We start from the raw sequence: 21,429 nt of genomic DNA, 5'->3' as shown, positions 1-21,429 counted from the left end.
TGCAAACTGTTGAAATATTTACTTAATATATGCTAAATTGATCTTCTGTATATAAAGATAATTGAAAATGAATCTTGATGTGAATGGAAGGGTAGAGGGAGTGGGAGAGGGGAGTGTTGTGGCTGGGAGGGAAGTTATAGGTGGGGGGGAAGCTATTGTAATCCAGAAGCTGTACTTTGGAAATTTATGTTCATTAAATAAAATAAAATAAAATATAAAAAAGCAAATTAAGTATTCCTTTCATAAACAGATATGCATATTCTTAGTAAATATTAGGTTAATAAAGGAAATAACATATGAAAACATAATTAATAACAAGTGAGATATAATAAAAATTTCAAGAGCTGTTAACATTGGTAAGCAAGCCTTGTAAATTTTTGAGATAGTTGATAAATTTAAGAAAATTGCATGATCATTTAAATATTGAAAATAATTTTAATAATTCAACATCTAGTAAAAAAAACCTTCTAGCAGTATAGTAAAAGCAATTGTTTCCTTATTCTGATTGAGATTGTTTAAAAGGATCCTATAACAAACAACACAATTAATACAGGATCATTGAAACCTTTTTTTCCTGGAAGGAAAACTAGAACAGGCTTCCTCCACTATCTCCAACTTCTTATCAGAAAAGTAGTGGAGGAAAAAGAGAAAAAAAACAATAACAAAGTAAAGATAAATTTCTAAGCAATATATGGTCAATATATTGGAGATATTTATATAGATTGTCCATAAAATCTAAAAACAAATACAACTGCTGTATGAATGTATCAGACTGCTGGAAAGATTAATATATAAAATCCAGTAGATCACCAAGTACCAGCAAGAAACAAATAGAAAATATGAAAGATCAACAGGCAGAATAGAAAACAAATACTAACAGAAGAAAAGGGGAAAAAAAGGATTAAATGTGATATCTTTAAGCATTTTTAAATCAATATTTAAAAAAGCAACACAAACGACCAAACAGAAAAACGAGCAAAAATACGAGGCAAAAGAGAGGCCCATAAGTCAACAGACAAAATTCTAGCTCACCTGAAACAGGTTACCGCAAGCTCCAGAAAGAATCCGCCAGGGAGGACAGGAAGACACAGGGCGACACCAGCAGAGGGCAGCAGGGAGGTGAGAGGCTCTCCTGCAGCACGGAGGAGGGGCCAGGAGGAGCAGTTTCCCTCCTGACCCAGGCCTCCACTCCTACTGTTTCCATCCACACAACCTGAGCTTGGGGCATCCCAGCTATGGAGGACGCTGATTGGCTGCGTCGTTTGTGATGTGTCATGCAAACTGTCCAATCAGGGAGATGACATCCAGGAGTCTTGATGCCATAGTCGTCTGTTTTACAGTTCTGCGCGTGCGCCAGCTCCTAGGAGATGGCGCCGCTGCTGCGAGGCGCCCAAGCCAATCGGAATCCGCCGCTTTCCACCTTCACTCACGGTGTGGGGCTGGAGGGCAGCGACGCTGGACATCTAGGAAGCTGACCGCCACGACTCGGTGAGTGTGTGGGCCCGGGTGTCCAGAGAGGGGAAAGCGGAGGCACTGGAGCTGCTGAAGGGCCAGGAAGACGTGGGCCTCCCAGAGGTCATCTCTGGGATCTGTGGGCACCATATTGCCGCAGGTATAGCACTTTCCTTGGTCCCCTCTGACCCTGGGTTGGGGGAGACTGGCGCCGGAGACCCCTGACACCCTGGGCCTTCCCTGCTCGCAGCGACTTCGCATCCCTGGAGCCATCCATGGGCAGCTGTGTAGCGGCAGCCCCGCATCTCCCCAGGTGTGCAGTGGGGACTGAGCTGTCACTAGGGAGACTGTGGGTTCTGTGTATGGGGTTCATGCTGGCCTGGAGCTGTCCTAATGCGGCCCTCGGTTCCTCCTTCCTTCCCTGTGAGGACTTGATTCCCCCCAGTTTTCTAAATATGTGTGCAGCAGGGTCTTGTCCAGGATGCTGACCTCTTTGCTTAGCTGTTCCTAGAGGGGTCTCTGTTTTCCGTTTCCAGTAACGTAGTAACATAGATTAGGTAAGATAAAAAGAGAAGTGTTGTTTGACTCTGGGTTTTCATCCAGGTTTTAGAGTCAGGAGGGCCTGTAATTTGACACTTGGCTATCTTAGCACTTACAGGCTCCCTTGACAGGCTGTTGTCTGTATTAACACTTTCAAAATAGAAATTTTAGCTACTTAAATTTATGAGTGTTTGAAAAATTTTGTTCCAAGAAAGCCTTTCCAATCCTGAAGATATTTCTAGTTTACTGTTATTTTGAATTTATATTTTCATATAGGAGCCTATTTCTTTTTGCTTGTTTAAATTTTTTCAAGATTGTTGGAGTATAATTGACAGAATGTGTGTATATTCAAGATATGAAACCTGATGTTTTATATGTGAGGGGATTTTCAAAAGTTATGGAAAATTCAAATTATCTTTTAATCCCATTTTTTATAAACTTTTGTAATCATCTTGTACATATACAAGAATCATGAAATGCTTAGGAAAAGGTAACATATCCATCACCTTACATTGTTACATTTTTAAAGAATACATAAGACATTAACAAGTTGTGAGTATGTAATAGAGTATTCTTTTAAATACTGTGTTGAATATTTTAAATACTGTGTTTAAGATCTTGAATTAATTTATCTCTTCACTGCAAATGTTTTCTGATTTCCTTTGCTCTGATCCCCTGACAACCACCATTCTTTTCTGTGATTGCGATTTTCTTAGATTCCATATACAGTTGAAATTGTATGGCAATTATCTTTTAAGGCCTTATTCCCAATATCACTTGAGCTATTCCTATTTTTGGATCCATGTTTTGACAAAATGGTAGAATTTCCTTTTTAAGGTTGCATATGATTCCTCTGTGTGTGTGTGTGTGTGTGTGTGGTGTGTGTGTGTGTGTTTCTGTGTATGTCACATTTTCTTCATTCATCTGTTGACAATGTGGTTATTTCCATATCTTGTATTTGTAGATAATGAATGTAGTGATACAGGTATTTCTTGGAGATACTTATTTCCTTTGGAAACACATGCTGTTGTAGGTTTTTCATATGTTGTATAATTAATTTGTTTAAAGTCCTACACAGTGTTTTTGTATTGGATATACCAAGTTTTATTCCCACCAATGATTTATATATTCCCCTTTTTCCACATCTGGTCTAATTTATCTTTTTATTTTTGCATAATAGTCATTTTAACATATGTGAGTTAATAACCATTGTAATTAGCATTGTAGTCTTGAATAACAGTGTTGAGCCCCTTTTCAGTTACCTGTTAGCTACTTGTTTATGTTCAGTGGAAAAACTAATCAATCCTTTGTGCATTTTTTATTGCAATGTGTGTTTTTGAGTTCTCTGTGTTCATTGTATTGCTTTCTTAGTCAGACTGAGGTTTTCCATTATTTTCTTCCATTCTTTGGGTTAACTTTTTCAGTTTTACCTTTAGTATGCAGAATGCTTTTTTGTTACTTTTTTGTGGTCTTAACTTTTGCTTTTGTCACATGTGCTTTTAGTGTCACATCTAAACACTCATTGAGATTAATGTCAATGAATTTGCTCCCATTTTTAAGGAGTTTTGAATTCTCAGGTCTTGTATGTAAGCCTACCCTTTAAGTTGAAATTCTTTACTGGTGTAATATAATAATGTTATATTTCAATTTTTGTCATGTGGATGTCCAATTTGCCTCTGTTTCAAATGTCATCACAAAATAATGAGTAGCCACTTGGCAACTGTGGTGTCACTTGCTGGACCAGCACCCCAGAAGATGTGCCTCTAATTGCACAGGAACCAGGCAAAAAGTGTCAGAGTCCAGTTTTCCCCTAATCCACTAATCCCCCAAACCAATCCTACTGTGCTCTGCTGCTCTTCCCTGTCTGCAGTAAAAGACTTCAGAAGTGAGCATGCAGGGAGAGACACACATGAAGTCTAAGGGATCACTCAGTAGTCTACCACTGGTTCATTGTGTTGACAGTACCTAGCTGCCCTCCAGCTACCACCTAACATCCACCTGTGACACTACATGGATCCCTTCCTTCTGAAAGTTATACAAGAGGAAGATGCATCATGAGGCCTCACATTTGCAATTGAACTGGCCTTGTCAGGGTTATTGTAATATCAAAGGTCCACAGCAATGGGAAATTTTAGTACCATGTTGTAGATTTTTCTCCATCCCTTGTGTATGCCCTTTCTTGTCTTCTCTCCTTCCCCTTTAAGAGGGCATGAATAATAATGGAAACATTGGAGACTGATATAAGAGCTTTAATATTGGCCTTATTACCAGTTAGCCCTGTGACTTATCTAAATTACTTAAACTTTAAAGTTTCTAAGATCATTTGTCACAACCTGTAAGATGCCATGATAAAATGATTTAATAAGTTTGCTGTGATAATACTCTGGTAAGTGGTTCTGTGTCTTGGGGTCCACATGCCTTCATCAGGATCAATAGACTGTCCTTATTTTGCCACCTGACAGTAATGTTAGCTCTTGGTGGTCTTCTTCTGAGTTCTCTCCTAGGTATCATCTCCATATCACCCATGACTCTCTTCTTCTGAGTGGATACTATGCCTAAAGACTGAAAAGTCTTCTCTTTATCTGAAACTGGACGTTTTCTGAAGGGGAACTGCAACCTCAGATCTTTTTGTGAGTTCAAATTAAGCTTCTCTCATGGCTGCAGCATAGCTCAGCTTCTCATTTGCTGATATGCTTTCCTCTCCAGCAAGTCTTTTCCAATAAGTCTGCTGAAAATTCCTGTGTCAAAATCTTTCTCGTCCAAGGGAAGAAGGTTAAATAATCTCAAACTCTTACTAGCTGCTAAATAAATTTTTGTTGTTATTTATTTATATTTAATTATTTGAAATTCAAAGTTGAGAGAGAGAGGGTAACAGGAAGAAAGACTGATTTTCCATCTGTGAGTTACTCTTCAAATGTCTGTAATGGCCAGGGCTGGGTCAGGCAGAAGCCAGGAGCTTCTTTTGGGTCTCCCACATGAGTGCAGGGACCAATAACTTGGTTCATCTTCTGCTGCTTTCCTAGGAGTATTAGAAGGGAGCTAGATCAGAAGTAGAGTAGCTAGGACTCAAATCAGTGTCCATATGGGATGCCTGCCCTGCAGATGGCAGATTAACCTGCTGTGCCACAGCACTGGCCACTCTTGTAACTCTTTAGAGAGTAAAATAACTTATTTTAAGAGATTAAGAGATTTTCTAGGATATTCATCACACATTCACACACACACACACACACACACACAGAGAATTATAATTCATAGTTGCATCATGAGTAGAGGGAATAAAACTATCCCAAATTCTAAATAAGAAAAAATGGTTGTTTGACATTTAGACATTATTTTATTAAAGTGTGTTCTAATTAGGTTGCTCCAGTCAAAACTGAAGCTTGTTATTTAATGATTGCTTCTCTTGTATATTGTAATTTTTGTCTCTATGTGTTTCATTGTTTGTGCCAAGCTGCTGGAGGTGCTGGCACTATATTCCTTGAAGGTTAGAAGTTCATTAAGATATTATTAACCTTCAGAAAGTAAATTACTTTTACATCTAAGTTAATAGTTAGACATTTCTTCCCTATAATAAAACCCAGTTTCTTATATACATGATGAATTGCTTTTTTTGACTCTCATTGATACTTTCATAATGCATTAAATAAAATTTTGTCAGATGCTTACTATTTGTGTGAAAATAGTGTCTGTAACAGTCCTTCTGTATGACAAAGTGTGTTTCTAAATATTTGTTTCTCAAGGGCAGCCTAAAGTTTCATGGGGGCAATTGGAAAAGATAAGTCAATACACAGTTAGCCAAAAGCTACTGTACTCAGTCCAAACTTTGAGTTTAGTTTTGATATATTTGATAGGGATCTCAAAAAAATTCCATACACTGAGTGCCTTAAAAAAAGGCAGAGAGACAGAAAAATCTAAGAAAAAAATAACCACAGAAATTAATGTCTTAGAGTTGTAGAGCCTTGACCGTCTGAGATGGAGGTATCAGCAGGGCAAGTTCCTCTGAAGGCTGGGGTGGTGAACTGGATCTGTATCTCCCTGGCAGCCTTGGTCTTGCCTTCACTTTCATATGGCTTTCTCCCTATATGTGTGTCTGCATCCAGACTTTTACTTTTTACAAAGAGGCCAGTCATTCTGGTTCATAATACTCTCCTGATGGCCTTGTTTTGTCGTGATTACTTCTGCAAAGTATTTATTTCAAATAAGGCCACATTCTGAGGTCCTGTTGTTGAGACTTCAAATTATGAAACTTTGGGAGAACACAATTTAAGCTGTAACAGTAAGATTACGTCCTCTCCACCTGTAAAGATGACTTTTTCCCACAAATAACACTTTAAGGAACAGAATGTCATTAACTTACGATGCACTCTCAGATGAGAAATCTCATTTTTTTTAAAATGGACTTCAATGGCAAACCTCACACAAAGCACATTCCAATATGATTCTGTGTATGTGGTTATGGTGAATTATATTTTGGAATTAAATGCTGTCTATGTGATGAGTTTGCAAGTTCTTAGGGACATTGGCAACCAATCGATTTTTTTAAGATTATTTATTTTAGAGGCAGAGCTACAGACACAGAGAGAGAGAGACAGGGAGAGAGCTCTCCCATTACCTGGCTAACTTTCCAAATCTTGGCAATGGCAGGGGCTAAGTCAAATCAAATCCAGTAGCCAGGACCTTCTTCCAAACATTTTAGTCTGTATGTTTTATTGGTAGAACTAAGGCCATTTACACTCAGGATTATTATCAGTAATTATCAACTTCTGGCATTTTCCTGTAAATATTCCTAGTTTGTTTTGGTTTTTCATTATAGGTTTACCATATTTTCTGCCTTCACATTCTTTGATGATGCTGCCTCTCTTTCTGTTTTTATATGTAGCGCATCTTAAGTATGATTTGTAAAGCTGGATGAGTGCTGACACATTCTTTCAATTTCTGCCATTTTGAAAGGCCTTTATTTCACCTTCATTTGATATGGGTTGCCCTTATTAATTATTTTAACATTAATATCTCGAGGGTCACTGTCATCTGTTCAGATAAGAATTCTGAATATCAGCTCGAATATCAACATTGTAAGCTTTAGCATTTATTGTGTGGGAGAAATACACAGGAAAGTGAGGGCCTTATTTAAGGAAGAGAGGAGTTTAGAAGTGTGAACTGAGTCCATACCAGTCGTAGAAAGGCCAGGAGCCATGTGTGAGAAAGCCACAAGTCAGAGCTTGCAGTTAGGAGTAGCCACAGGTACCTTCAGCATATGATCACAAAAGCAAAGGTGAGAAATGGGTAGAAAGCTGTGTGCCCAGATGTATGGGACAACAAGGGAGGGCCCAGCATGTTCCATACCTTTTATTTGTTTCCAGATGGAGAATGGTTATGTAGTGGGTGCATACAGATAAAATCAGATGAAGGTATGAGGTCACATGAGGCCAGAGGACATGATTTTTCAGCTCATGAATCCAACTAATTTAATCCTATCTACCTGCCCATATCATTCCCCCCTCAGAGATTCCAGACCTTAATTTTAAGAAATGTTGAGGACATAGAGTCATCATATCTCCTATAGCTACTTCCTGCTCATCAGGAGCATGGGCCCTGTCTGTCCTAGGTCTGGAATCTCTTCCTATCTCAGCTAACAAATTTGTTTTATAATCTGGAGTAGTCTCAGTCACCACCAATGGCTGTGTCTCCTGCATGGTCTTCATTACTCTCAGAAGTTGTTGAGTTCTTAAACACACAAGTTTATCAATCAGCATAAGCAATTGGAGTGCTACTTAAGATAGAAAGAACATATAGATTCTCAGATAGTGGATGGCAATAGGCTACCTTTATGCAGATTATAAAACCTTTTAGTCTAAGCATAGATTATTATAATAGAAGAACTATTAAGGATTTTTCTTGTTAATAAAAGCTACCAGAGAGACTGAAAAAAAGAAACAGGTACACCATATCTCCCCTAAGGTGCAGCAGTCTTGATGTGATGAAATCAGAAACTTTACTTACCTTTTGTTTTTAGAAAAGGTCACAGGAATAAGCAGACATGTCTTTTGAGTTTACCTGCAAAGACTCAAGAGGTAGAAGTTTAATCCTAATTTCACTGAGCTAGGCATGTTCAGTAACACCTGGCAGGAACCCTTCATTTAGGCAACTAATCTGAAGGGGATCCTTTTATAAACAAGGTGAATGGCTTACTTGGGGATTCCTAATGCTGTAGCTTCTGTTAAAAAGTTCTTTAATTCTTTGGAACACCTTTTGTGGCTCCCATATACAGCACAGGGTGTCTGTGTCAGGATCTTTCAAAGCTTCATACAATGGTTTGGCAAATAACTGAAAACTTGGAATAAACATTCCACAGAATCCTGCCATTCCCAGAAACGTTCATAGCTGCCTTTTAGTCTGCAGTGACCCTACACATAGAATAACTTATCTACCTCCTATTTAGGAACCTGATCTTCTGGGAAATTTCATATTATTACTTTCCCCGATTCTGGGTTTAATAAGATGCAGAAGAAATTATCCCTTAGAAATCCATGTGCACCTTGTGTGTAATACTTATTTTCCATTCACTTTATAAGACTCATCATATACATTGTTTTGTAGTCTTATATAGAAAAACTATCATTTTCAAGTCTGCATTCTGTAAACTGAAGTCTCATTGTGTACACAGAATATAGTGAAGTACTTTGAATTAGAATTTATGATCAGTCCTATGAATTGGAACTCTGAGTTATGCTACATTCTTTTTTGTTTCCAGGCAATGTAATTCTTTAGATTTCACTTTATTGTTTGGCTATGGTCTACAGGTGGCTATGGCTTTAATGTCAGGTTCAAACTCATTACCCAGTGTGAAAATATTGAAAAGACTTTGTATTTATGGAGCAATTAGGCCCTAACTCTGATGTTATGAAAGCTGCGCTGGAAAATTCTGGCTACTTCTACGATAGGAGGACACATAAATACTTCCAGCAGGTAGAGAATGAGCTGTCACAAGACAGAATGAGCTAGTACCTTAATCTCAGATTTTACAACATCTAGAATTGAGATACAACTTTCTGTTTGATTGCCCTCTCTAGGGTAGTCTTCATCCTGAAGGGCCTAAGATATTATCTATAAAATATTTTGAAATGTCTACAAGGAGATAATGCATGCTAATTTTTATGAATCTGTGAAGAACATCACAATTTCTCTTGATGTATTCTTAGGAAATTCACATTTTCAAGTATCAAGTATGTCTATCTTAAATTCAGCTTCACTTACAAATTGATTGTTTTCCTTTTTTTTTTTGCTTTTTATGATTTTTCTATATAGATTTTGGAATCATGCTGTCAGTATACACACATTAAATCCTATGTAGTTTCAATTGAAGTTGTTTTGGATCTGTACATTAGTTAACTTTGGGCAAAGATTGGCATTTTAGCAATATTGAATTTTCTCATACATAAATTGGTATCTGCAACTTATTGCACTTTCTTTGATATATTTGCCAGTGTTTTAAGCACATATAAAGGATTTTTTTGCTACTGGTAATTGCACTGGTTTGGTTTTAAAATCAATTAATTTATAGCAATAAAATATAATTGCCTTTGAATATTAATCTTGTAACTGGCTATATTTTTAAAATAAATTTATTTGATTTATTTATAAGGCAGAGTCATAGAGAAAGGACACAGAGAGAAATATCTTCCATCTGCTGTTTCAGTCCCCATTTGGCCTCACCATCAGGCCAGGCTGAAGCCAGGAGCCTGGAACTCCTTGTGGATCTCCTACACAGGTGATAGGAGCACAAATACTTAGGCCAACCTCTATTGCTTTCTCAGGCACATAGCAGGGAGCTGGATCAAAAATAGATCATCTGGGACTCCAATCAGTGCTCCAGTGTCAGTGTTTTAGACAGTGGCTTAATGCACTGCAGGCTGAGGCCATTTTAATGCATTCACTTTCTGCTATGTCAACTTTTTGTATATTCTTAGGGTTTTCTATAAAAACAATTTGTGAGTGCCCATTACTTACTCAAATATTTCTTCTTCCCCTTCTCCTCTTTCTGCATTTCAAATTATATGTATTTTTAGCATTTAATTTTGTATCTAGTTTCTGCTATGCTGTTTTTGTTCATTTTTTCTCACAAACTACTTTTTGTTATTCAGGTTATATAACTTCAAGCTAACTTAATAGCTTCAGGTTCACTGGCACTTTGCATTGCAGTGTCAAATCTACTGATTATTTTGTGAAAGGCATTTTTCATCTACCTTTTCTGCTTAATTCTTTGCATGTGTCTGTGAAATGACCCAGTAGATTATGCATATTATTCATGTTTTGTAAAACAGATTTTCAGCTGATCAATTAAATTATTTTAAATGTTATGTCTCATGTTGTTTCCTAGTCTGTCCCTGTCCTTGGTTGGTGTCTTGACTGTTTTCGTTTAGATTTTTTTTTGCATCTTCTATAATTTAATGTAGAAAAGTGAATCAATAGAGAGATTGAGATAAAGCATGCTGTTACTAGACTTGGTATCCTTGCCCTATGTTAAACCTTCATTTTTGAAGGCTGAATTGATCTTCTCCAAAGTAAAGTTAGTTTTTTAATTTAATTTTTCTGTGGTTACCTTCAAAACCTATAACTTAAATTCTTACATCATTACATTGTGGTAAAAGATGTGAACTGTTTTCTAGAGAAGCTTTTCTCTGATGTTAATTCAACCCTAGATTTAAGTCTTCTCTTTTGAATTCTGCCTTAAAATGCCCCCCCCCCCATTCACTTTCTTCTACTGGGAAGATGTTGGTGTGGTGATGTTTATTGTTTGATTTCTGTTTACCTGGTGGTTTGGTTTAGGGGATAAAATTATTCACTGCTGCTATGAGTAATTTTGTCTTAGGCTGACACTGTGTCTGAGGCCTTCTCAGTGATCCCTACTCTGTATCTGAGTAAGGCTCAGAAGCTGGTCCCTGCCTGTTCCCCCCAATTGTAATTTTTTTTCTATGCTGTTTTCCAAGAAACCATTGGATTTTTCCCTTCTGTTCAAAACTTTAGGTTCTGTTTTACTTCCCCAAGTGTTTTCAGATTCTATTTTGTATAATAAATAGGGAACAGGGTTGAGGCCATACTTCATAGTATCCACAGTTGCCATAGTCCTTTACTTCAAGGATGGGGATTCTTTTCAGGATTCTCACCTCATCCCTAATGCTATTTGTGAGTACCAGAAGAAGCTAATGAAGATAATCTTTTTATTTGTTTTACTTATTTTAAATGCAGAGTTACAGAGAAACAGAGATAGAGATCTATCTTCTACCCACTGGCTCACTCCACAAATGGCCACAAAGGCCAGGGCTGGGCTAGGCTAAACTCACAACCCAGGAGCTTTATCATGGACTCCCAAGTGGGTACAGGGCCCAAGGACTTTAGCCAACTTTCACTGTATTTCCAGAAGCATTAGTAAGGAGCTGGATCAGAAGTGGAGCAGCTTGGTTTTGAACCAGTGCCCATGTTGGATTCTGGTATCACAGGTGATGGCTTTACCCACTATATCACAATGCTGGCCCAAATAATACAATCTTGGAAGAATTACTTCTGCTTGTTTCTGTGATGCATTTATGACTTTATAGTATCTTACTTGCTAACACTGTTCTTTGTAATTTATTAAGTTTTGTAGTTGAATTATCTACACCATGCAAGGAAAGACTCACCTCTCATCTCTACCTAGAGGGGACTATCTTTCAGTGGACTCAGGATTGGTTTGTTTCTCTGCTACTTCAGCCTATAGTAGAGTTAAAAGAAGTTACTATTAGCTTGATTTAACTATCTCACAATTATTGCATACATCAAAACTTCACAGTGTGCTTCAATAATATATACAATTTTACTTGTCATTTACAACTTAATTAATGGTTGATGTAAAAGTTGATAATCTGACTTATACAAAACTTATACAAAAGCCTGGACTGTTTATAGAGTTTACCTCTCACATTCTCTATTGTATTTTAATAAGGCTTGTGATGCATTGATCAGGTCATGTTCATTTGATTTAATTTGAGAAAATGACAGAAATTTAGTTGAATGATATGTTCTTTACAATATCCAGAAATGAAGACCTGGGTCTCCTCATGAGAAACAGGAGAATAACCAGCTTAGCTGACTGCTGAAGCAAAAGGAATATGGAATGGGTCTGGAAAGAAGGTAGTTACAAATACTATTGTTAACTGAGCAGTTAAAGCAATAACAGTGGGAATTATTACAACTTTCTTCATTATTTTGTAATGAATATGTTTATGTGTATATTTGTGTGTGCATCAAGTATTGTCTTGTCATCTTCTTACAAGTTTGCCTCATACTATTTAGTAACTCTAAATCCTAGAATTCTTAGGCACACGATATCAAGGAAAAGAGAGACTGTTCTCCAAGGACCAGACATCCTCTTCTAGGGAAAAGGTTTTTGCATTTGTTCTAAGAAAGAAAGTTATATCATTTTATGTGAAAGTAGGATACTGTTATTTTCTTATTTGGAGCTTATATTTGTTTTAAGGAGATATTTGTGAATTCACTATTGATACAGGGTCTACTGTAATTTCTACCTCCAGCTATCAACTTAGCTAGGCATTGTATTGAGTAGTTTGGCCAAACACTGCTGCCGATGTAAAGGTATAGATATTTTGTGGATGTGATAAACATCTATCATGAACTAAGTAAAGGAGATAATACTTGCTGATGTAAATTCCTCTGGAGAATACAGACTGATACAACAAGCAAATACAAACAAAAATATAAAAATAAATAAATTTCAATGAATAATATGCATATCTCCATGCTCCCTGAGAAATAAAATGTGTATAATTAGAAAAGTTATGGACCCTACTCTTAAGGATGCACTTGGTATTAAAATGATGGAATTTGTAAACTCTGTATCATCTACCTGCATTCTCTAATGGTGCATTCTAGAACATTGGTAAACTAGACTAGTGCTTTCCAAACCATCTGTGTTGAAGGACCAATTGCTTCCCCTGCCCTTTGTGTATCCAGGCTAACTGGGAGAGAGAGAGAGAGAGAAAAGGTGACTGGTATGGACACGGGCTTCTCTCTCTCTGCTCACCTCTCAAAGGCGACCAAGACAAAGAGCAGGCGCCATCTTGGACATACGTCATAAGCAGAGTGACCTCAGGGCTGCACCGGCCCTGAGCCTAGCAGAAAAACCTGACTCTGGGTGGGGCGAATTAACAGATTAGGACCTAGTAAATTTGTGGTGCTACTGAACTGAGACTGTGAAAAAAGAGACGGTGGGGGAGAGAACTCATGGAATTAAAGTGAGTACTCTCCAGAGACGCTACAATTCCGTAACTTTGGCAACCCAGTGGGAGACTGAAGGAGAATTTGAGCCCACTCTGAGGGCAGAACAGATTCCCTGTGTGGTCCTTGGGAAAGAGCTTCTGATCTCTGACTCCTGTGGGTATATCATTTGCCTGCTAACTACCTCCAACTTCGTTCAGCTGTGCAGAATAACTTCCCTTTTGAATCAAAAAAAAAAAAAAAAGAGAAAGAGAGAGAGAGAGAGAGGTTTACCACGCCTAACCTGGGAGTGTGACCTTTGGCACACCAAACAGAGCTCTCAGGCCACACCCATCTCAAGCCCTAAGGCTCCATCAAAAACAGACAGTCCACTTAATCTAGAGTCATAGTATAACAAGAAAAAGCACCACAGCGAAGAAAGCAAATATCTCCAATATGCCAAATAACAAACGCAAAAACCGAGGTAATAAAAACAAGGAAGTCACCATGACGCCCCCAAATGAAAAAGACACCCCAATCACCCCAATTCAAGATTATGAAGATGATGAGATAGAAGACATGCAAGAAGCAGATCTCAAAAAAATTGATAAGAACATTAAGAAGTTCTCAAAAACAAATTCTTGAACTACAGAAATCCTTAATGGACAAGATAGAAAATCTCTCTCGTGAAAATGAAATATTAAGGAGGAATCAAAATGAAACGAACAGTGAATCCATCTGGTCCTGGGCTTTTCTTTGTTGGGAGGGCCTTTATTACTGTTTCAATTTCTGTTTCAGTTATGGGTCTATTTAGGTTTTCGATGTCTTCCTGGTTCAATTTAGGTAGGTTGTATGTGTCCAGGAATCTATCCATTTCTGATAGGTTTTCCTGTTTGCTGGCATACAGGTCCTTGTAGTAATTTCTGATGATTCTTTTTATTTCTGTGGTGTCTGTTGTTACGTTTCCTTTTTCATCTCTGATTTTATTGATTTGGGTCTTTTCTCTTCTTTTTTTAGTTAGTTGGGCCAATGGGGTGTCAATTTTGTTTATTTTTTCAAAAAACCAGCTTCTCGCTTGGCTGATTTTTTGTAATGTTTTTTTGGATTCAATCCTGTTAATTTCTTCTCTGGTTTTAATTATTTCTCTTCTCCTACTAGATTTGGGTTTGGTTTGCTGCAGTTTTTCTAGGTCCTTGAAATGCGCTGAAAGCTCATATTTTTGGTACCTTTCCAATTCCTGGAGCAAGGACAGTCTATTCAATAAATGGTGCTGGGAAAACTGGATTTCCACGTGCAGAAGCATGAAGCAAGACCCCTACCTTACACCTTACACAAAAAATCCACTCAACGTGGATTAAAGACCTAAATCCACGACCTGACACCATTAAGTTATTAGAGAACATTGGAGAAACCCTTCAAGATATTGGCACAGGCAAAGAATTTCTGGAAAAGACCCGGGAGGCACAGACAGTCAAAGCCAAAATCAACTATTGGGATTGCATCAAATTGAGAAGTTTCTGTACTGCAAAAGAAACAGTCAGGAGAGTGAAGAGACAACCAACAGAATGGGAAAAAAATATTTGCAAACTATGCAACAGATAAAGGGTTAATAACCAGAATCTACAAAGAGATCAAGAAACTCCACAAAAACAAAACCAACAACCCACTTAAGAGATCGGCCAAGGACTTCAATAGACATTTTTCAAAAGAGGAAATCCAAATGGCCAACAGGCACATGAAAAAATGTTCAAGGTCATTAGCAATCAGGGAAATGCAAATCAAAAGCACAATGAGGTTTCACCTCACCCCGGTTAGAATGGCTCACATACAGAAATCTACCAACAACAGATGCTGGCGAGGATGTGGGGAAAAAGGGACACTAACCCACTGTGGGTGGGAATGCAAACTGGTCAAGCCACTATGGAAATCAGTCTGGAGATTCCTCAGAAACCTGAATATAACCCTACCGTTCGACCCAGCCATCCCACTCCTTGGAATTTACCCAAAGGAGTTTAAATTGATAAAGAAAAAAGTGGTCTGCACCCTAATGTTTATTGCAGCACAATTCACAATAGCCAAGACCTGGAACCAACCTAAATGCCCATCAATGGTAGACTGGATAAAGAAATTATGGGATATGTATTCTTTAGAATACTATACCGCAGTAAGAAACAACGAAATCCAGTCATTTGCAACAAAATGGAGGAATCTGGAACACATCATGCTGAGTGAAGTAAGCCAGTCCCAAAGGGACAAATACCATATGTTCTCCCTGATCAGTGACAACTGACTGAACACCAAAAAGGAAACCTCCTGAAGTGAAACGGACACTTGGGAAATGGTGACTTGATCAGCATAGCCCTGACTGCTAATGGACAACTTAATATATTATCCCTCATAGTAATTTTTTTTTCTGTTCTACTTAATATGACTGGTTTAATTCTGTAATTATCACACAATTATTCTTAAGTGTTGAAAATTAACTGAAATGTGATCCCTGTTAAACATAAAGGTGGGAATAAGAGAGGGAAGAGATGTATAATTTGGGGCATGCTCGGGCTGACTTGCCCCAATTGGTAGAGTTGGAAACATACCAGGGGATTCCAATTCAATCCCATCAAGGTGGCATGTGTCAATGCCATCTCACTATTCCAAGTGATCAATTTCAGTTCACAATTGATCATAATGAAAGGACTAAGAGTCAAAGGGAGCACATAAACAAGTCTAGTACCTGCTAACACTAACCGATAGAATAAATAAAGGGGAGAGTGATCCAACATGGGAAGTGAGATACTCAGCAGACTCATAGAATGGCGGATGTCCTAAATAGCACTCTGGCCTCAGAATCAGCCCTAAAGGCACTCGGATCTGGCTGAAAAGCCCATGAGAGTATTTCAGGCATGGAAAGCCAAGGCACTCTGGCAAAAAGATCTCTGTGAGTGAGATCCCAGTGGAAAGAACAGGTCTTCAAAGAGGGAGGTGCCTTTCTCTGAAGGGAGGAGAGAACCTCCACTTTGACTATGACCTTGTCTAAACAAGATAAGAGTCGGAGAACTCAAGGGGCTTCCATAGCCTTGGAAACTCATGACTGGTGCATAGGGAGATTATTGATGCCATAAACAGGAGTGTCAATTTGTAAAGTCAACAACAGGAGTCACTGTGCACTTACTCCTCATGTAGGATCTCTGTCCTTAATGTGCTGTACACTGAGGCTTAATGCTATAACGAGTACTCAAACAGTATATTTCACTTTGTGTTTCTATGGGGGTGCAAACGATTGAAATCTTTACTTAATGTACACTAAACTGATCTTCTGTAAAAAAAGAAGAAGAAATTATCAATTCCCAACTTGACTCTCACTGGGATTAAACATGACAATAGGTCTGATCTGATTTCATCATGATTTAAAAAAAATCATCTATTATTTTTCACTTTATGTTTCTGTGTGGGAACAAACTGTTGAAATCCTTACTTAAGGTATACTAAGCTGATCTTCTGTATATTAAGATAATCGAAAATGAATCTTGATGTGAATGGAAGGGGAGAGGGAGTGGGAAAGGGGAGGGTTGTGGGTGGGAGGGACGGTATGGGGGGGAAAGCCATTGTAACCCATGAGTCGTACTTTGGAAACTTATATTCATTAAATAAAAGATAAAAAAAAACATGAAACGAACAACTAGTACAACAGGAAACTGTGATAGTGACAAGAAATCATAATGAAGTGAAGAATTCAATAGATCAAATGAAAAACACAATAGAGAGCCTTACAAGCAGAATGGGTGAAGCAGAAGAGAGAATATAGGACTTAGAAGACAGAGAACAGGAAAGGACACAGTCAGACCAAAGAAAAGAAGAGGAAATTAGAAATCTAAAACATATTGTTGGGAATCTTAAGGATACTATTAAAAAAACCAACATTCGGGTTCTAGGAGTTCCTGAAGGCATGGAGAGGGAAAAAGGATTAGAAGGCCTTTTTAGTGAGATATTAGCAGAAAATTTCCCAGGTTTGGAGAAGGACAGAGAAATCCTAGTACAGGTAGCTCACAGAACCCCTAATAAACATGACCAAAAGAGATCCTCACCACGACACGTTGTAATTAAACTCTCCACAGTGAAACATAAAGAAAAGATCCTAAAATGTGCAAGAGAGAAACGTCAGATTACTCTCAGAGGATCTCCAATCAGACTCACAGCTGACTTCTCATCAGAAACCCTACAAGCTAGGAGGGAATGGCGAGATATAGCCCAGGTACTAAGAGAGAAAAACTGCCAGCCCAGAATATTATATCCTGCAAAGCTATCATTTGTGAATAAAGGTGAAATAAAGACTTTCACAGCAAACAGAAATTGAAAGAATTTATTGCCACTCGTCCGGCCCTGCAAAAGATGCTTAAAGATGTGTTACACACAGAAACACAGAAACATGGTCATCAATATGAAAGAAGGTAAAGGAAGGAAACCTCACAGCAAAAGATCACAGGGAATTCAAAGCATATATTAGAACTTATCTTTGGCAAATGGCAGGGCAAAGTTACCACTTATCATTAGTCACATTGAACATTAATGGCCTGAACTGTCCAGTTAAAAGACACCGATTGGCTGATTGGCTTAAGGAACAAAACCCATCTATTTGCTGATTACAAGAAACACATCTTTCCAACAAAGATCCATACAGACTGAAAGTGAAAGGCTGGAAAAAGATATACCATGCCAACAGAAATGAAAAAAGAGCGGGCGTAGCCATCTTAATTTCGGACAACATAAACTTTACCACAAAAACTGTTAAGAGAGACAAAGAGGGACACTATATAATGATTAATGGATCAATATAACAGGAAGATATAACAATTATAAATGTATATGCACCTAACTACAGGGCACCGGTTTATCTAAAAGATTTGTTAAGGGACTTAAAGGGAGACTTAGACCCCAATACAATAGTACTGGGGGACTTCAATACCCCACTCTCAGAAATAGACAGATCAACAGGACAGAAGATCAACAAGGATACAGTAGATTTAAATCACACTATAGCCCAAATGGATCTAACAGATATATACAGAACTCTCAATCGTACAGCTAAAGCATTTACATTCTTCTCAGCAGTACATGGAACCTTCTCTAGGATTGACCACATACTAGGCCATAAAGCAAGTCTCAGAAAATTCAAAAGAATTAGAATCATACCATGCAGCTTCTCAGACCATAAAGGAATGAAGTTGGAAATTAGCAACTCAAGAATCCCTAGAGCATACGCAAACACATGGAGATTGAACAACATGCTCCTGAATGAACAATGGGTCATAGAAGAAATCAAAAGAGAAATCAAAAACTTTCTGGAAGTAAATGAGGATAACAGCACAACATACCAAAACTTATGGGGTACAGCAAAAGCAGTGTTAAGAGGAAAGTTTATATCAATAGGTGCCTACATCAAGAAATTGGAAAGGCACCAAATAGATGAGCTTTCAATTCACCTCAAGGATCTAGAAAACCTACAGCAAACCAGACCCAAATCTAGTAGGAGAAGAGAAATAATTAAAATCAGAGAAGAAATCAACAGGACTGAATCCAAAAAAACACTACAAAAAATCAGCCAAACGAGGAGCTGGTTTTTTGAAAAAATAAACAAAATTGACACCCCATTGGCCCAACTAACTAAAAAAAGAAGAGAAAAGACCCAAATCAATAAAATCAGAGATGAAAAAGGAAACGTAACAACAGACACCACAGAAATAAAAAGAATCATCAGAAATTACTACAAGGACCTGTATGCCAGCAAACAGGAAAACCTATCAGAAATGGATAGATTCCTGGACACATACAACCTACCTAAATTGAACCAGGAAGACATCGAAAACCTAAATAGACCCATAACTGAAACAGAAATTGAAACAGTAATAAAGGCCCTCCCAACAAAGAAAAGCCCAGGACCAGATGGATTCACTGCTGAATTCTACCAGACATTTAAAGAAGAACTGACTCCAATTCTTCTCAAACTATTCAGAACAATCGAAAAAGAGGGAATCCTCCCAAATTCTTTCTATGAAACCAGCATCACCTTAATTCCTAAGCCAGATAAAGATGCAGCACTGAAAGAGAATTACAGACCAATATCCCTGATGAACATAGATGCAAAAATCCTCAATAAAATTCTCGCCAATAGAATGCAACAACACATCAGCAAGATCATCCACCCAGACCAAGTGGGATTTATCCCGGGTATGCAGGGATGGTTCAACATTTGCAAATCAATCAATGTGATTCACCACATTAACAGACTGCAGAAGAAAAACCATATGATTATCTCAATAGATGCTGAGAAAGCATTAGATAAAACACAACACCCGTTCATGATGAAAACTCTAAGCAAACTGGGTTTGGACGGAACATTCCTCAATACAATCAAAGCAATCTATGAAAAACCCACAGCCAACATCCTATTTAATGGGGAAAAGTTGGAAGCTTTTCCCTGAGATCTGGTACCAGACAGGGATGCCACTCTCACCACTGCTATTCAATATAGTTCTGGAAGTTCTAGCCAGAACCATCAGACAAGAAAAAGAAATTAAAGGGATACAAATTGGGAAGGAAGAACTCAAACTATCCCTCTTTGCAGATGATATGATTCTTTATTTAGGGGACCCAAAGAACTCTACTAAGAGACTATTGGAAATCATAGAAGAGTTTGGCAAAGTAGCAGGGTATAAAATCAATGCACAAAAATCAACAGCCTTTGTATACACAGGCAATGCCATGGCTGAGGAAGAACTTCTAAGATCAATCCCATTCACAATAGCCACAAAAACAATCAAATACCTTGGAATAAACTTAACCAAGGATGTTAAAGATCTCTACGATGAAAATTACAAAACCTTAAAGAAAGAAATAGAAGAGGATACCAAGAAATGGAAAAATCTTGCATGCTTATGGATTGGAAGAATCAATATCATCAAAATGTCCATTCTCCCAAAAGCAATTTATAGATTCAATGCAATACCAATGAAGATACCGAAGACCTTCTTCTCAGATCTGGAAAAAATGGTGCTGAAATTTATATGGAGACACAGGAGACCTCGAATAGCTAAAACAATCTTGTACAACAAAAACAAAGCTGGAGGCATCACAATACCAGATTTCAGGACATACTACAGGGCAGTTGTAATCAAAACAGCATAGTACTGGTACAGAAACAGATAGATAGACCAACGGAACAGAATTGAAACACCAGAAATCAATTCAAACATCTACAGCAACTCATATTTGATCAAGGATCCAAAACCAATCCCTGGAGTAAGGACAGTCTTTCAATAAATGGTGTTGGGAGAACTGGATTTCCACGTGCAGAAGCATGAAGCAAGACCCCTACCTTACACCTTACACAAAAATCCACTCAACATGGATTAAAGACTTAAATCTTCGACCTGACACCATCAAATTATTAGAGAGCATTGGAAAAACCCTGCAAGATATAGGTACCGGCAATGACTTCTTGGAAAACACCCCAGAAGCACAGGCAGTCAAAGCCAAAATTAACATTTGGGATTGCATCAAATTGAGAAGTTTCTGTACTGCAAAAGAAACAGTCAGGAAAGTGAAGAGACAACCGACAGAATGGGAAAATATATTTGCAAACTATGCAACCGATAAAGGGTTGATCACCAGAATCTACAAAGAGATTAAGAAACTCCACAACATCAAAACAAACAACCCACTTAAGGGATGGGCCAAGGACCTCAATGGACATTTTTCAAAAGAGGAAATCCAAATGGCCAACAGGCACATGAAAAAATGTTCAAGATCACTAGCAATTAGGGAAATGCAAATCAAAACCACAATGAGGTTTCACCTCACCCCGGTTAGAATGTCTCACATTCAGAAATCTACCAACAATAGATGCTGGCGAGGATGTGGGGAAAAAGGGACACTAACCCACTGTGGGTGGGAATGCAAACTGGTTAAGCCACTATGGAAGTCAGTCTGGAGATTCCTCAGAAACCTGAATATAACCCTACCATTCAATCCAGCCATCCCACTCCTTGGAATTTACCCAAAGGAAATTAAATTGCAAACAAACAAGCTGTCTGCACATTAATGTTTATTGCACTTCAGTTCACAATAGCTAAGACCTGGAACCAACCCAAATGCCCATCAACAGTAGACTGGATAAAGAAATTATGGGAC

At 38.0% G+C, this 21,429-nt stretch overlaps 2 long non-coding RNA genes across 3 annotated transcripts in view; one reads left to right on the top strand and one right to left on the bottom strand.

Annotated features, from left to right (window-relative positions):
• The window catches only part of LOC138848532 (uncharacterized), a 49,325-nt gene that overhangs the window by 19,907 nt on the left and 7,989 nt on the right, over window positions 1–21,429 (bottom strand). Inside the window, exons 2-3 of one of the 2 annotated variants that reach the window (XR_011386401.1) lie at window positions 11,673–11,743; window positions 1,033–8,058 (exon numbers count right to left, since the gene is read on the bottom strand). This is a non-coding gene — a long non-coding RNA (uncharacterized lncRNA). Of the gene's footprint in view, window positions 1–1,032; window positions 11,744–21,429 lie in introns of both variants that reach the window. The other variant, XR_011386400.1, reaches the window with a different exon arrangement.
• The window catches only part of LOC138848533 (uncharacterized), a 98,556-nt gene continuing 78,481 nt past the window's right edge, over window positions 1,355–21,429 (top strand). Inside the window, exon 1 of the long non-coding RNA XR_011386402.1 lies at window positions 1,355–1,488. This is a non-coding gene — a long non-coding RNA (uncharacterized lncRNA). The remainder of the gene's footprint in view (window positions 1,489–21,429) is intronic.

The sequence above is a fragment of the Oryctolagus cuniculus genome, chromosome 2 (assembly GCF_964237555.1).
Source record: "Oryctolagus cuniculus chromosome 2, mOryCun1.1, whole genome shotgun sequence".
In the NCBI taxonomy this organism is placed as follows: Eukaryota; Metazoa; Chordata; class Mammalia; order Lagomorpha; family Leporidae; genus Oryctolagus; species Oryctolagus cuniculus.
Note: the sequence above shows the minus strand (reverse complement) of the source record. Positions and strands in the feature narration are given on the sequence as shown.